The sequence below is a fragment of the Xiphophorus couchianus genome, chromosome 10, assembly GCF_001444195.1.
Source record: "Xiphophorus couchianus chromosome 10, X_couchianus-1.0, whole genome shotgun sequence".
In the NCBI taxonomy this organism is placed as follows: Eukaryota; Metazoa; Chordata; class Actinopteri; order Cyprinodontiformes; family Poeciliidae; genus Xiphophorus; species Xiphophorus couchianus.
In genome coordinates, this window is record NC_040237.1 from 6685583 (window position 1) to 6702492 (window position 16910).

The window sequence follows — 16910 nt, forward strand, 5'->3', positions numbered from 1 at the left end:
GTATCCATCAATGATTTTGGATAATCGAAGTTAAACTCCGGCTCGGCACGTAAGTGCAACCTGAACGCTTCAGAATATTTAAGATCTGTCACTTCTTGGCTATTGTGTTCACTAATGATGATTATCGTGTCTCTTTTGATGTCATCAACTCAAATCACAAAGCAGCATTACCTTTTGTCTCAAGTGTGTTTTTAAAAAGCATTGTGTTTCGTGAGATCTTTAAGCAAATCTGTATTTCATTAGTTATTCAGCTGTGTTTTTACAGTAGGTGGACATTTGTTAGTAAAAATGCATACCATGGGTAAAATCTTTTAAAATTATGGGTACTAACATTACAGTCAGGTCCCTAGAAAAGTGGTCTTTCTAGATAAAGATGACCTTCATTTAAAAACAAAACAAACAAACAAAAACTTTTGATTAAAATTTCCCGTTTGACCTCATCAGTTAGGATAAGCATGTGAGCAGAAGGTAAGTGTGTGTGAGTGATTTTATGGAGAAGGAGGAGGAGGAGAAGGAAGAAGTGTGGGGGGGTTCGTCTTCGTCTGGGTTTATGTCATTGGTTTAAACGACCCAAGACCCCGCCTTGATTAAAAAAAAAAAAAAAAAAAAAAAGAAAGAAAAAAAAAACTGGAGTTAGACAGACTACTGCCAAAGAGAGGCAGGCAGGGAGCGAGAGAGAGAGGGGGAGGAAAAAATAAAGCGGTGAAACATTTGGACACCTACTCGGTGTTTATGCTCATAATAAACAAGATTATAACACACTGTAGCCCGTTTACCCCCCATTACTCCTGTTATCTGCACATTTTCTTCGAGTCTGCTGGGGAAACAAACACGCTGCACGGAGGATTTATAAGGTGGAATCAGAATTACTCCGAAATCATAATATTAAGAACAATCTTCGCATGAAACATTAATCCTGAAGCGGATGATGCTGCCGCCGCCGAGGACGTGCGCTTGAAGAGAGAAAGTCGGCTCCTCAACTTGGCGATTCATTCATTTATTCGGGTAAGTGTGCGACATTTTTTGCTGTAGAAATTGAGAGAAGAGCGAAGCACGCTTTTAAAATCCAGTTTGTGGGTTGATTGAGAGTTGGGGGTGACTGGCTGCCGTCAGGGTGCCCAGGTCCGCATTCAGCTTCGGCCATGTGTGTCCACCTTACTGCGCCATGAAGATGGGGGGGGGGGAGGAGGAATGGACGGGTGGGTTGGATCCTCACAGACGCTGTTTTTGACCGAGTAGTAGCTTGTCCTGTTAAAATGTGGACCTGTATCTACCTTCTCTGTTGACATTTATTTTTTACCTCCGTCTGTATTTTCAGCCAGGACGCGGACACTAGCGCTTGTTTTTGCTTCCAGTAAGACCGAGTACGGAGTGTGGTGTCGTTTAGAAGAAAATAGGAAGTGTTGTAGTCACCTGAGAGTGTTGCATGCTGAGACAAACCCCGTCATAGTGGGCTTGTTTATGACTTTTGTAGCAAAACAAATTAACTATTTGTCAAAAGCATTCCGAGATCCTTCGAATGATGCTAATATCGAGTATGTGGGTTAAAAATTAAGAAAGTAACTTAATTTTAAAATCGCCTTTTATGATGTAATTTATTGTCCTAAATTTACATTGAAAATTGAAAAGTTGTGACCCAAAACAGGGTATTCAGCAAAAAAGATGGCATAATTTCTACATTCATTTTAAAAAATTTCCATCAAGTTTCCAGCAACGGTTTTTTTTAAACTATATTGTATGTATATATACAATATCAGTACTATCCACATTACTGTTACGGTTTCAAAAAAGTTCAAATCGTCCTTCACACCAATTTTATGGTTTAAAGGTTAATGAGTTTGCAGCATAGAGGCATTGGTGCCTCTCCTCCACCTGTTGTTGTGCACTGCTGGTCAGTTGGCTGCAAGATGGCAACTACATTTTTACCCCACTTACAGGAAGGACACATTTTGAATGCTTGCAAACATTCACTATGTGTAAACACAGTAGTGGCAGCATCATGCTGTGAGTATACCACCCGTCACTGTGTGTGAAATTAGAACGTTATAAATTATTTTTATGGTGAAAATAATTTTTCACCTTAAAATATAAAGTTTAGCTATTAGCTACATTTTGACGTAAAGATAAAAAAAAATATTTGTGTTGAGGATCAAAACATAGCATGCAATCCCACTTATTCTGCTATTATGAACGCTTTCCATTTGGACATAGATTTTTCCAGTGGTTAAAAAGCATGTGCTCATCAACTCAGATTTTTAATATTTAGGGGGAAACATTAAGAGACTATTAGGCTATTGGGTTGATTTTAAAACAACTACTTTGATCTTTAGATTAATCAAGTGAGTGCTTTCTGACCAAAAGATGTCACTAACAGGAAGTAAATAGATTTGAATTCTGGGTATGTTTACTTTGCTATCAACGGTGACACTTTAAAGCAAATGGTAAACAAGAAGCTACTGGACCAGAAACAGAGCAGAGCAATGACTCAAAGATAGGAAAATACCAGTTCTGTACTGGATTCTCGATCCCCAGCAACTAGTTTTTGTGGAAAACATTTCAGTAGAGGTTGGCGTACTATGTTCCTTATCCAAAAATAAACACAATTCACAATATCTTCAGTCTGGGTCTCACTGACCTTTCACACATAACCAATTTTCCAAACGTTCCTCCCCTGGGGGTAACTTTGAAGAAGATGCCACACATCATCACAGAGGATCAGAGGCCGCACTAAACTTTGTGCATCTCATGACAAAAAAAAAAAAAAAAAGATCAAACACTTGTTACTGCCTGAGGAATTCCACCTGAAAGGTTATCACTTATTGTGTTGTGGACTGGTGATCTGTAAGTTTCCTGCGTGGAATGAGGAATATACCCTAGAAAAAGCTGTCTGTCTCAGAATGTAACTGAGCTGTAGTCTTTCATTGAAGCTTTTGTACAACAGCTAAAAGAGTAAATGGTAGTCAAACTAAATCGAAAGTGGATCTTGATTTAACAGCCACTGTTTTGGGCAGCCAGTGTATGAATGAGCTGCTAATTGCTTTGTGTTAACTTTTAATTACACACTCGAATAAGTACTTTTACATATTAGCAGACTAATTAAATCAGCATTTTCTGAAAATATGTCAACAGAACGTGTTTGATTATCTGATTTTCTCTGTGTTTATACATAGTGATGCACCAATCAATCAGCCAGTGAGTGGAGTGTCTCCACTTTTTTTTTAGCAGGTCATAGAAAATGTTAGGCTTATTTTCTTATTCATTAAATGCATTCAAACGAAGATTTTCCAACCTGTTTAATCCATGACGCATTATCTGCCACGACACGTTTTATTTTGGGTTTGGTAAAGATGATGTTGAGGTTGTTTTTTAAAATAAAAATAAAAGTTAGGATAAAATACTTTGATGCAGAAATCGGAGTATTTATTTGGAATCAAAAGTACATATATCATAGAACATTGTTTCCTTTATGTGTTTTTATTAGTGCATACGGTTGCTGAGAAAAAAAAATAAAGTTGGTAAAAGCAGGAATCGGCATAAAAGAAATAAAACATTAAAGGAACTGAATGATTTTCCATTAATTATTGATTTTTGATCGGCATGGTAAACAAAGAAGAATCTTTTGAAGCATTTGTGCAACTACTACGTCTATCACCAAATTTGCAGCAAATGTTTTGTTTTTTATGTTGTAGTTAGAAATCGAAGAAAGTAAGATCTCAATGAAGTTTGAAATCTGTTTCAAGCAGAAAAAGCTTCACTGCTGCATCTTTTACTTTGTGGCTTGAAGTGGTGGGAAATGGAGGTTTTGTGTTTGCAGTATAGAAAGAGAAGATGAAACCAAAACAGCAAAAAAAAATCCCTTTTTCTCTAATGCTATATACCATGGCTTTATCGATAGGGGGCCTTTGAAAGCAACTGCAAAAACATTTCCTCTGAAATGGTAGATGGAGTGAGATCAAAAAAGCCATACTTTTTCCATAGAACTCTCGCACAGCAGCCTGTAAGTGTGAACTTAAAAAAAAAAAACACAATGTGGATCATGTGTTCGCAACCACTGTTTGGTGTAGTTCATTTATGAATGAGTTGCTAATAGCCTTTTGCTAACTTTTTAATTACGCACTCTTGTACATATTAACAGACTAATTAAATTAGAACTTTTTAGTATGTTTAACAGATGGTCTAATGAAAAACTAGTGTCACCCAGATTGAGAGTTGCATCTTAATCCCATAGTCGGTTCTGATCAGTGATCAGCGAGACAAATAGTGAAAATCTATTATTTTTCCTGATTTATTGAAAGCACCCAAACTAAGATCTCTCAGTATGTCAGTTAATGTATTCACCAAATAATATTTCGATGCAGCTTTCTTGAGTTCAGATAATGGTTAATGATGTGTGTTAAAATCATTAACCATATATGTATATATTTGTCTTAAATTTTCTGTTGAATTACCCTGCCTCTTACAAAGAACCTGCAGTACAGCTTTTCTCCTTTATATGTTAAAGTATTTGGAAAAAAACTCCCAGCTCGCCAAGCTTAAATTACACAGGACTTTTGTATCATTAAGGAAAACTCTGGCTGTAAAATGTCTACGTCCTGTTTTTGTTAAACCCTGGCCTTTCTTTTCTGTTCAATTTTCACTTATTTATCCTTACATTAACTGTTGTTTTGATACTTGTAAAGAATAAAAAAAGTAGATTTGAAAAATATAGCTGACCTATTGATTACACATCAAAGCTGACAAATAGAAACTGATTCCATTCTTTGACTGAGTAGTTGGTGTATGTCTACTAACAGAGTCTGATTAGCATTTAACACTTGTGTTGCATAATTTCAAAAATGTCTGTTTTCATCAATCTGGTTATTTGTAAGAGTATCTACCAGTGTGCTATTAACAATGCAGGTAGATTCTTCTTGTAGAGATGCACTCGAGATTGAAATAAGCCATTGCCCACGCACAAACCCACAACTTCCTCATTTGGCTCTGATTGATGACTGGCAGGTTAGATCCTATACTTTTACAGTATGAAATAGACATTCTTTGCTGCAAACTGGTTTGAGTTTTGTAAAAATCTCACAAAATAAAGATGACCTTGGTGGGTTAGCTCTGTCTCTCTCTCATGAGTGTCCATGTGCATGCATGCATTAGCGTCAGGAATGGGGGTGGGCCTGTGTGCCTGAAGGACTAGAAGGCCACTACAGATGTGTGCAGCCTGGACATCTGCTCTGCTGTGAAGCTATTGTCAAGGAAGCAGTTAAGATGGTGGGCAGATCAGTTCAACAGGGATCCCTGTCAGAAAAGCTCCTGACACAAGAGCAGCAGGGATGAGGTCATAACAGGTACATTCACAATAATCATTGCTCAGCAGTAGATTGTTTTGTCTCCATCTGTGACCAGCAGAGTCGCTATACATATGGTGAGTTGGAAGCAATTTTTTTTTATCCTTTTCTCTGGAAATTGATCTGACTCCATCAGTCTCAGCCTGGCAAGGAGTCTTCCTCCCCCTCTCCCTACCACCGTCTCCCGCGTTGCTGAGCAGCACCCCATTGCCAGAGGCAATCGAACGTCTCCGAAGGGACCTCTGTTAGCCCCCTGCAATATTTATTACCATCCATCATCCCCAGACCCTCGCTCTGCGCGGGTGAGTAACAGTGGCCGCTAAGTTCTTGTGTTAAAACTTCCCTCGCTGACGACCATTAGAGGGGATTTATGAGAGCGGAGTCCCCCTCTGGAGGTGCCGTGGAAGCGAGACGGAGCATGTTTCAGAACCGCTGTGATGCGAAATATGCCGTGGATGCACCGCTTGTGTAAAGATTGCCTAAACTTCTATTTAGCTTTTAGTGATTTATTAAGATGCATCTCAGTAAATCCTAATTCATTTCAGTTCAGTCCATAAAGTGAAACTCGGATTATAAAGATTTGCTACAGACAGTGATATATTTGAAGTATTTATTTCTTTTAATTTTGATGATTCTGACTTGTAGGTAATAAAAACCCCAAATTCAATCCCTTAAAAAATATTACAATAATGGGAAAGACTGCGGACTTGACAGTTGTCAAGCTTGCAGTCACTGACACAAGAAGAGTAACCCAAAAAAGCTTGTTGTTATTGAAGCTGACTGTTCAGAGTGCTGCATCCAAAGTTTAGTGGAAGGAAGAAGTGTGTTCAAATCATAGCCTTGAAATAATTGTGAAGTGAAGCCTATATCATCTGATAGAAAAACTCCACCTGAGTTTTTCTATCATATTCTAATTCATTGAGAATGATCTATATATAGTTGATTTTCTGGTCTTTGTGGTAAGGTATTAGCATTTTACGGCCTTCTGTTATTTTCTTCAACATTCATATAGTTTGAGCAACACTGTTGCAGTGCTGAGAATGACATCCTTGTGTCTCTGTGAATTTTTCCCCCATCTTTCTATTAAGTCTTTCTTATGTCAGTGATGGTTGTGATCTAATAGTGTCTTGGGTGTTTAAAGAAGATCATGTAATTTATGCCTGGAAGACTACTGAGCCTGTAAATGCTTCCCTCATGCCCCTTATGTGTGTTCACCACCTCTCGATATTCTCTTCAATCCTTCCAAGGAGGCAGATTTTTCATCTTTATTTTCTGTGGAGGTTGCTTGTTTGGACTGGAAACAGCAGCTATGGGGAAAGGGTAAGTAGTGTAACCTGTACGGTTCTTTTAGGTCAGTTTTAATATGTGATTCTAATTGGTCTCCAAAGGCTAAGACTTCTCCCTTTCTCTTTTGTGCCTTCCTTCTTTAAAAACTGTCTGTGTGATGTGCCTGTGTTGAGCTGAGGTGCCCAGGAGCGCTGGTGTTCATTTTGAAGTCTGCCGAACATGTTCATTATCTCCAACTTAAGGCAAGATTGGTTTAGCTGGAAGCGGGGGGTAATTTTCAGTCTTTTAGAAAAGGGGGCAAAAACGTGAAGGTAAAACTGAAAATTGATCGTGATAGTTTATAGTAGCGGGAAACTAATATGTTTTTGCAACTGAAGCTGTAGTTACTCTACTGCTCTCATGGTTTTCAAACTCCTTTAACCTTTAGCAGTGATGTATTGGAAAGGTATTGCAAAGAAACATCTGACATATTGTTCCCTTTTTCTCTTTTCTCCTGAGGCTCTGTGTATCTTCATTTTTCAGATACATTACGGGGATTTTCAGACTGTTCTTCTGTCATTGCTGCCTTTCCTGTTGCTATCAATTCAGTGACAGTAGCAGCACTTGTATCTGGAGCTACATACGGATAAAGACTAATTAGTACCATACATGTCTTTTTTTATAAATCCCCATGAACAGTTCCCTGTACTGTAGGGAACAATAAGATATTTTGACAATGTGTGTATGAAAGTTTTTTGTTGTGTTTTTTTCCACGTCTGAGGAGGGTGTGAGATTGAAACAGTTGAAGAACCTTGAACGTAGTTATTTTCATTTCATATATTTCAGTTTTGATGCACAGTACAAGTACAGTGAGAGAAGATTGGTGTGTTGACTGTCAGCACTCTCTAAAATTTTCTTCAGCTAATTAATGTCTATATGTTCATGTTTTCAGTGTCAGCTGTAGATATTTTGTAAACGAAGGCGGGAATACTCATGTGATAAGGATTAAGGAAAGACGGTTTTGTTGACAATTTCCAGTTTATTTAAAAAAAATAAATCACTAAATTGCCAACATACATTTTTTCTGATTTTGATTTGTTTTTTAAAAGCAAGTGACAACAATATTCTATTTTAAAAATGAATAAAAATTTGGTTTAAGAAAAAAATCAAGTAAAATCCAACAAGTTTTGTGTTATCGTACAAAAAAACCCCAACTTTAAAGAATGAGAAATATCTTATTTACAGTGTTACATATTAAGAAGTGGGAAGAAGTGCTTCTCTAGTTGGAAGTATTTTTTGTTTGACAATTTGTAAACAGCTGAGTTAATTTTGTGTAGATGGAGAAATGTTTAGATGAATCCCCCTCCTTTGGCGTACGCATAGCTGATGGAAACCTTGCAGCACAGGCAGGAAAGACAGACAGCTACTTATGCTCCATTTGACCAGGAACCCCCCGCCCTCCCGCAGTTTCTCTGGCAACTTAAAACACGTTTAAAAGGCAGGAACCATATGAGCCAAATGATTAGGTGTTTTAAATATGTACTCTAATCCTATATAGAGCCAAGCATTGTTTAAATCCTCTATAGCTGAATCTTGTGGCTGTCTGGCAAGACGCTAAGATTTTCTTGCCGTTATTGGACTGGATGTAACAGTCACCACTCTTCATTAGTGTCAGGGGACACTGAGGTGGTTGAACGGCAGCTGCATTGTTTGCAAAAGGTCAAGTAAGTATTGCAGCGTTAGCCCCCTCTGACCGTGTCTGAGACAGCCTTGTTAGCATCCGGGTAAGATGTTGTCGGGTGAAGCAGTGGCACCGCTATTACAGTTATTAATTTTTTTTCAACAACTTAATACACTTTAATTTAATGCATATTAATTGATGGGCTTCTGAATTCACATTCACATAATCCACCAAGGATTTCTCAAAGGCAAGCACAAAAGGCTTTTATTATCTTAAGGAGGAAGTGGTCTTTTGGGATGTAAAGGGGCCCCCGCTCAATTGTGTGTTACATTATGAGACAGACATAAGTGAAATGAAATTACAACGTATCATCAGCACGGTGAAGGATCCTATTGAGTAATTGCCTCTGCAGAGCCATTGTTGTAATGTCAGACTTGCTCTTTTGGATATGACAGAGGGTCTTTCATGAAGTCCTCATGCGAGGGAGTAAAACGCCGGTTTCAAGGTTAAACTGTGTGAAGGCCAAATGTTTGGGGAGGGTGGATTAATTTCATGTCCCATAATATAATTTGTAAGATCTCCTCCTCCACTGCCCTTGTTTTTTCTTGGGAGATGAACAAACCTGATCAAAGCGGAAAGCTAGGTTGGGGGGAAGTAGGGGGGAGGTTAGCTATCGCCTGCAATTCTACATGTTTTCTAGGCAAAGAGCATGAGATTCTGTCTCTTAACCTTGAGCAATATTATTAGATAAAAAATACAATCTGACATGTAGGTACCAAATGATCTAATTACTTTGATGAAAATTATTATTAACTAATATGATTAATAATGTCACCTATTAATTCAAAAGATTATTATAATATTATTTTTGAAACCTATTTAATTACTGTTTTAACTTAAAAAAACAAAATAAAAAATATTCATTTTCAAAACACCATAAGCTCAAACTCCAGGAAGCCATCTGAACATTGGAGGGTTACCAGCATCAGGTATGCGAAGTGTGGTGGTGGCAGCAGCATGCTGTGGGGATGACATATTACCACTCATATTGAGCAACATGTCTGTTAAGTAGGAACTAATATTACTTGAACACTACATGTCATGTTATTATAGGAGCTCTGGAAATAACAGTTGCTTTTCAGTTTTAAGTAAAAGCAGTTAGATAATTTGTTTATTATTTTTATATTTGCAGTATCTTCAAAATGTGATATTTTTGGTCACAGTCGTGACACTAGGAAGATCTTTTTCTGGTCTTTGCCTATTTCTGTAGTTATTACTTTACCATCATTCATCTTATTACTGGATGCAAAACTTCACAATTTAACATTGAACCAAAAGCGAATTTCTCATGCAGTCAATTATTAATTGCATCATAGTTTCAAATGTATAAGTCAACATGTGCGAGGATGTGAGGTTGTTGCAGGAAAATCACAGTGCATCATTAATTACAGGGCAGGCTCTAAGGGTGGGAGATGGACTGTCGCGCTAACAGATGCCTTGTTGCTCTGTTGGCTTAAAGAAGCCTAACCAACACTTCTATCGCTCTGCATCGGCAGCCTTTCATTGTGTATCTGTGTATATCAGCCCAGCCAATGAAAGCAATTGCCTCATCTTGCTGGCAAATTCTTTGCAATACAGATGTCCTCTTAGATATGCATGTAGTCCATGTGGCAGGAGTGTAGATACATTTGTTCAGCCCGGTGATATGTGTACAGTATGAGGAAGTGATAAAATCAGCTATTAAAGTCACTGCAAGTAGCGAGTGGGCGGGATATAGACTTTTTATGGCTCTTGGCGCCTTGTTTAGCATTTTAACTCATCACGTTTTAGTGGTTAAATGGTAGAGGAAAAGTCATAAAAATTTTGGGCCGTTTTATTTGGTGGCTTTACACAAAACATATATTTCTTTAAAATTTAACCAAAAGAGAATTTCAGTCATTACTTGCATCATACTCACCAATATATGAATGAACATGTGCAGGCAAAAATAATTAGCTTATCTTTTAAGCTGGTTAAAATTTAAAAGTATACATTGGGTTGAAATTAAACTTCTCAGATTAGCTGCTGCATAATGTTGCTGCTGTTTGAAATGTAATCAAAGCATTGTCCAACTTTGGTCTCAACTAAGATATGGGTGTAGCTAAAGAAGTGAAATACAAGTTTGAATGGACAAAGACAAAATTTTAGTAGCAACAAAATAGGTAAATTTTTGGCAAAGGATCCATTGTCCCATGTAGATGCAATGCATGGTATCGTTTTGATTCTGAATAGTCATGCTTGTTTAGAACCCTAGTTTGCAAGAAACAAACATGGAGAATAGTAATATTTACCTAGGAAGATGTTTATTAGTACTTAGGCACGTTTTATCGACATATGCTTTAATGCGGACAATCTTTGAAGTAAGTATTCTTTTAATTGCTGACCAGATTTTTGCACATGCTTCAACTGATATTTTGAAAATTGGTCTATTGTGATGAGCCTCAAGTCATTGAGGTTAGAAAGGTTGCCATCACCCTAATCTTCAGCTCCGTCCATAGATTCTTAGATTGAAGTCAGGGCTCTGGCTGGGTTACTCTGAAATGTAAATGCTACTTCCAGTCATTAGCCCTGCCTGGCTTACTTTTGCTATGTTTTCTGCTAATGGTTGGACAAGACAATGACACATTTACAATATTTACAGATAGTTTGTGTATAATCTATGACTCTTTCAGTTTCTTTCTCTACAGACTTGTAAAGTATAAATAGAACCTCAACTGTGTAGGTAGTTAAAAATGTAGCTATTAAAACTCTGCATCTACTTGCAAGCCCGGCATGTCTTAAACTAATTTTGGCAGATTACTTTGACCTTAGAACATTTATAAATAACCTTTAAATAGAGAAGACTTGTAAAGGATAAAATTTACCCTGGCTTGACTGTGAAACCAGAAGCAACAATAAGATTAGATAAAACTAGCAACTGTTTGTTGAAGAGATTACCAGCTGATAAAAGTGAAGGGTAGTGTTGTGGTGGATGACAGTTTCTTTTTTCTTGAAATGAAATTAAGTGTTCCTGTATTGTTCTGCAGCTGCTCTGCTTTGATGCTTCAGACAGCTTCATGTTCACACATTTTAACTAATCTCTAGCTATGGTTATAGGTCTGAGAACAAAGGTTCTTCTTTTTGAGTTAGTGCTGTGGCTGCTCTCTCAGCGGCGTAGCTCGGCTGTCTGGAAGCATTGAAGGCAGCGTTATAGTCAGTATTGTGCTTGAAGTGCTTAATTCTGCTTTTAAATTATGATTCTTTCTTATTTTATTTTGTATTTTTTTCTACCTCCAATTAATCAGCATATGCCCTAAGCTCTGCATAATTTCTAATACCTGCCTACTGTTTGATTTGTTTTTGAAGGACTACATATCAGTTCGGTTTAATACCGAACACGCTGCTTTCTGTATAGTTAGAAACTAACCCAGAGAGAAAACCTAAATGCTGTATAAGTGGAACACTAAGTGGAGAAAATCTCCCAGAGCAGTCACCAGGTACTGTTATAGAGGCAACGTTGTTGTCACACTGTCAGCTTTTTTTAGCAGAGTTTTCCCCCAAAATGCATTTTTTATTTAAATGGTTGTTTAAAAAGGCAACAGGCTTTTGAAAGATGGCAGTTTGCCTTAAAAATGTGCCACAGTTGCCTGCTACCAGCTGTTTGACTTGACTTTTTTACGTCAAAAGCGATGTAAGTCGATGTAAAAGAGATTGTAAAATACTATTTAAAAGGTAACTATAATCGATCTGACACTATTCTATCACAGTCCCTCTCCCAGCGTGCTGCTTAGCTGCAGTCAGATAAAGTTAGATCTGAATCAGTCTTAAACATGCGCACACTTTGACCACATGCAGTTGTTTGCAGAAGGGTTATTCATGCACTTGACATCTTGGAGGAGTTTTAAGATTCTCCCTCTCTCTAGCTGCAGAACAACAAAACATCCTGCAAAATACCACCATAAAAAGCTCACTTTCAACCCTATGCTCTGTGCTGTATTAGCCTAAGCTCTTTCCAGCCGTTACCTTTATATGTCAGATAAATTCACTTCAGCTGTGGAAACTTTGTAGGTTGCAACACTCCTCCTTCAACAGTGTGAAAACAACCCCATGTGGAGTCTTGGCATTTGAATTTCCTTCGAACTGGACTTCTTTTCTCTACAAGTACCCTATAGCAACACCAACGCAGCCCTGTGGTGCAGTTGTCTGCCTGAAAAGCCTCTGCTGCTTTCTAAAACCCTTTTTAACTCTCCTTTTACCTTGCACTTTCTTATCTTTTTTTTCCTTCGACAGGTAGTCTTCTTCATCCCTCCTCCACATCGAGTGTAACAGGCGCATCGCTTATGTAACATGTCTAAACATTTGTGGAGCATTAGGAGAAGTCATGCATGTCAGAGCTGTGCAAAACGTCCCTCTGTGCACCCCATAGAGGCGGGACAGATGGCTGTCCTCATTCCCAGTCTTGTAAACTGCCTGTGACAGGAGATGGCATGTACACAGCTGAACCGGAGCGCTTCTAACTAAGGCTTGACAGACAGTGGTGGACACAGTCACATGTACCCTCATCAGCCAGAAACCTTATATGAGAATTATTTATTCTGTGTTTTTAGATTTTTAACTGCTGATTATATTTAACATTGAAAAAAGTATCTATACTCACATCGCTACTACAAACTTTAATAAATTTTATAAGAATTCGATCTAATGGAACAACACAAAGTTTTTCATAATTGGGTCGTCTAATGAATATTATTTATAATTTTCAACACTTCTTTCATGAATAAAAATCTGAAAATTTGAAGTAAAGCATCCTTTAAGGATGATGGTTCTAGTTCCATGTTAGACTTAGACTTAGACTGACTTTATTGTCATTTTGCATGCACATGTTTGAGTCATGTACACAGTCATGATTGACAGTGCTAAGACCCGCCTCCTCCCAGCTGTGATTGGTTGTTTTTGACCAGGAGCGGTGTATTTCTGCAGACATCAGTAGGACAACAGAAAGGAGGTAAAGGAACTTGATTTTTTTGGACAGATTATCAGTCTCATGTTATACTGGCACAACACGGTGACAGTTTTAACGAATGTGTAAAAAAAATATTGTTTCTAAAAGTTACATACAGCAACTTTACTGTGGGTGAACTTTTTAGAGTTTTATTTATAGAAGAATCATTAGATCATCAATTATTTTCCTCTCACATCAGAGTTGTGCACTACTTTCTGTTGATCTGGCATATAAAAATGTGGAAAAATGGCACCAAATTCAAGCAGTGAAAGGCATGACAGTTCGCCGTTTCATGGAAAAGTTCCTTAAACTCCAAACAGCAACAAAAGGCCATCATGATTCTTTCGTCAGGTCATTCATCATGACGTTAAAGAAGGTGACCCGGAGTTGTTTTCTAATTCGCTCGTTAATCACCGGCCCAGTAGACATGTCGGAACACTTTCACTTTGTCCCCCTTTAACAACTCTCTGGGCAGAGTCCATTACTGAGTAAACACAGAAGAAACGAATGAAGATGCCCAGTGCCGAGCACCCAGAGGTGAGATCAAATGGCAGGCTTGCTGATGAAGAGCTATGTTTATGGCTCGCACTCTATTAAGAGGAGCCTCTTCCCTGCTGGCTCATAATGAACATCTACCTTGTGTAACAGTTCGAGTTCAACCTTTTTCTCCCTTGCGATGAATTACGGGTCATTTTCATCAAAATGTGCCCTAATTGCGCTCAGAATCGAGATGAGGAAAGGCAGAGGACTGGGGGGGAGCACTGATTTGTCGATGAGGAGAATGACTTTTTGGCTGATTTGGCAAGGTGACTATCTTATGGCAACATTAACTGTGTTGATACGAATAAATCATGACCCTTATTTTCCCCTTTGCACGTTAATGAAATCGGGGTTTGTCCTTGGAGGATTATATTTCTGGCCTCTCCTCCTTTTCTTTTCTCTGTGTACATGGTAACGCCTCCTCCAGATGTCCCCTGCTGCGGGAGGCTGAGAGGCACATGCGAGGAGCTTACTGCTAACAAAACACACATACACACACACGCACACAAACACACCCCTACACCCCCACAAACATCACCTCTGGGGGCAGTCACCTCAGCTGACCTGTTATGAAATAAGGCTGCATGGGCTGTGGAGAAAAACTGTGCCGTTTTTGTCAAGATGAGAGTTAAATAGTCCCGACAAAAAAGGGCCTCTGTTTATATGCGCGGGTGTTTGTGTGGGGTAAGGAGAGGGAGAGCATCTCAGGAAAGGAAAGTGTTTTGGTAAATCACAGACAACGTACCATCTGCACACAGCGGGGTGTATAAGCGACACTGGGCCACTACTGTGAGGAACTATTGCATTGTTATTAAATGGCTGTTGCCTCCCTGGCAGCCATATTAAAGCTTTAGATCTTGTGTCTGATGGAAGGCATCGAAAAGGGAAAAGATATACTCTGAACTAGTCTGGCCTTTCAGCAGGGAATGTAGCCTTGATGACACACATTTGAAAATGGTCAACTAAATTAGGAATGTTGCTTATTTGTAGAGATGCACTGATCCAAACTTTGAGGCCAGTTTCTGTATGTTGGTTTTTGCAGAGTGCGAACACAAGCCTTGATTAATAGAATTTTTAGCTGATGTTGATTTGTCTGTTGCAGCTATCATAAAAGAAAATATAGGCCTTCAGAATATATATTTTTTTCCATTCTAATTTCATTCATTGTTTGTTTGGAGAAAAACCAAGAAATCTATTATTATTTATTATTTTTAAAACATAAGTCATTACAGAATTCACATCTTAAACCAGCCTGGATAAGATTGGTTTCCCATGTAATTATTGACTGATTTCTGATCACCCAAAATTAAGGAAATTAGTGCAGATTGTTCAGTGCACAACACATGAACATTTTGTAGATAACATTATCATCCTGAAACAATCTAAGTTAGCTTATTTTTTAGCAATACGTTTTTCTTATTTGTTCAAAATTAAAGCATTTAGATCATTTGGCTTAGCTAATCAAGCTGATTTCAGTCAACAGCTGATTTCTCAGTGCTTCTTTAGTTTCCTCTTCTTTTCATCTCTTCTTAACCTCCCTCTATTGCCTCCACTTGCTCAGCCTCTCTCCTACACGGTGTTGTCAAAGGACTTTTTTTTTTGTCTTTATATATTCAAATGTTCTTCACGGTCACCATGTTAACTCAATCCCTCAAGCGGTTCTGCAGCAGAATTAATTTAGTTTCCCACTTGCAATTAGATGTGTCTCTCTCTTTCATGGCTGAGGAGTCTGGATCCACTCTGGCTGTAGAAGCATGTTGACTTATCGATGCTACGTGCCCTTTGTGCATTCTGAACCAGTGGCAGACAGTTCATAAAATGCTGCTGAAGAGTACAAGTTGATTAGCTCCTCTTACTTCCCCCTCGTCTCATTCCCTCACACTCGGGGGGGGGGGGCGGAAATGATTCTCAAGATTGTGCACATTGTTAACTTTTTCTTGTTAAGTTTATACATACCAGAGGTCATTAAAATGATCCAGAGCCTGAATGTTTGCCTGTAAATTGAATCTGACCTCTTACAGGGTGTCTTTGCAACCTTTTACTTGTTACATAGGGAAGAAATGTGGATTACGTCTTTCTTCACTTTCTGCATTTTCATCCGAGAACTGTTGCTTTAATCAGTGTTCAACAGTAAAACTGCTGAGTTTTCTATTACAGTTCTCTGTGATTACACAATGTCTGTGATTTGCCATTGTCAGCAGCAACCTATTTTGGATTTTTGTGGAAATATTCATCCAATCTTTCTTTTTGATTTGGCATCAGTGGACTTTAAATCTCTAAGTAGATGTGTTGCAAAGATTTATTTCACATAAGCAAGCCGATATTCTGCTTTCCAATTGATTGGTAAAAATCACAGAATATGTTGACAAAATATGGGTGTAAAAAGTCTCAGGATATTGAAGTAAGGTGTTTTTTTTTTGGCTGGAGAAAATCTGTCTTGCCAAAATTTATCCAGTCACTGCCAGCAGGGTTTTTTTTGGCTCCTCTTAGTTTGTAGCCCACTTAGTACCATTTTGTCCCATCTTCCTTCCATTTTATACCTGTGAACAAAACATTTCATGCCCATGTACTCATCCATTGCATATCAGTTTATTTTTCTTCTCAGCTAAATATTAATATGGTAACAAATAGTCAAAAACATGCACAAATCTCATCTATAAACTAATTTTGGAATACTTTATGTGACATCGATTCTCATTCATATTTGGTCAACTGGTATGAAAAATGAAAATATATCATAATTTTTTACGAGTCACTTAAACACATCTTTTGTCATTTTGAGGCAATTACACAAAATTACATGAAATCAACAGTTGCTGAAAGTAAGTACAAATTAATGCATTGGTTGATATGAAGCAACACTTTTTGTAGCCAAAATTACTTAAACAAATGATCAAAACTATGAAAGTTCAAAATGGGAAATGGGTAAATGGGTACTACGACACTGTTTACCCCAATGGTTTAGAGAGAAAGAAACATTTACAACTGTTAATAAAATGATTATATTGACCACCTTCACCACATTTTTATGGGCATACCCAAATCAGCGACCTTACAAAGGGTTTCT

General features: G+C 38.0%; 1 protein-coding gene across 1 annotated transcript in view; it reads left to right on the forward strand.

Annotated features, from left to right (window-relative positions):
• The first annotated feature begins 640 nt into the window (after positions 1-640).
• ctbp2l (C-terminal binding protein 2, like) overlaps positions 641-16910 on the forward strand; it is a 112868-nt gene continuing 96598 nt past the window's right edge. The window contains exon 1 of the mRNA XM_028029071.1: positions 641-1005. The gene's annotated coding sequence lies outside the window, so the exon portion shown is untranslated. The remainder of the gene's footprint in view (positions 1006-16910) is intronic.